A 1,001-nucleotide genomic window follows, 5' to 3' on the forward strand; every position below is an offset into this window, starting at 1 on the left:
ACAGAAAACTGACAGTTCACCAATGCTAGCATAGCTTCCACTTGCTTTCTTAACACTTGCTTGGCCTTAGTCGCCATCTTCTTCAGCTGACTCCATGCTGATACCTCGGTCACTAGCGTAGTAAGATGTCGCTGATGCAAAGATGTTGTTGATGCAAAACTAGTCCTCTGGATCACGCTGTTTGGACGGTTGACCTCGACACTGAGTCTGCACCAGTCCCAGTCAAATCAGCCTCGTCCATGCAGTTGGAAGTCTGGTCCCTTCTCAGCTTCTTTCTTTAGCCGCTGCTGCATGGAAAAGAGCAGTCCTTGGTCCTACAGAGCTGGAGACTTCCAACTCTGAGTCTGGCATTTCACACAGACCCAAAGTCCCAGGGAGCTATCAGGTCGCAAATGCAAAGATAACCAAAGCCTAGAAACAATGCAACTGCTGCAAGAGCTTACAATCTAGGTCTAAAATAAAAATTACTTCCTTAAACATCAACCACCACAGACATCTGCTTTACAGTGGCTTAAACAAAACCTAGGCGATTTCTACCTTATTTTATATTTTCTAATTACTTCTTATTTTCTACTGCTTATTTTCTACTTATTTCTACTACTTATTTCTACCGCTTATTTCTACATTTCTACTACTTATTTCTATTGCTTATTTCTACATTTCTACTACTTATTTCTATCTCTAACTATGAACTATAGGTCGGCTTGGCTACCCCTGCCTAAACCTTCCTGGGTTGCAACCCCCCGCTTATTTCTATATTCCTACAACTTATTTCCTAGTCTCTATTTCTACGGCTTATTTTCTACTGCTTACTTTTCTATTTATCTCACTATTTCTACAACTTATTTCTTAAACCTATAAACACAGCAAAACCAAACTTAGTCTTCGGTTTTGGCTGCACAAGATTTTGTAGAGGACTGACAGCTAACTAATGCTAACATAGCCATAAACATGGCTGAAGGAGTAGCTTCCACTCCTTGCTTTTCTGCTATTTGCTGGGC

This window comes from Myotis brandtii, unplaced genomic scaffold, assembly GCF_000412655.1.
Source record: "Myotis brandtii unplaced genomic scaffold, ASM41265v1 scaffold560, whole genome shotgun sequence".
NCBI lineage: Eukaryota > Metazoa > Chordata > Mammalia > Chiroptera > Vespertilionidae > Myotis > Myotis brandtii.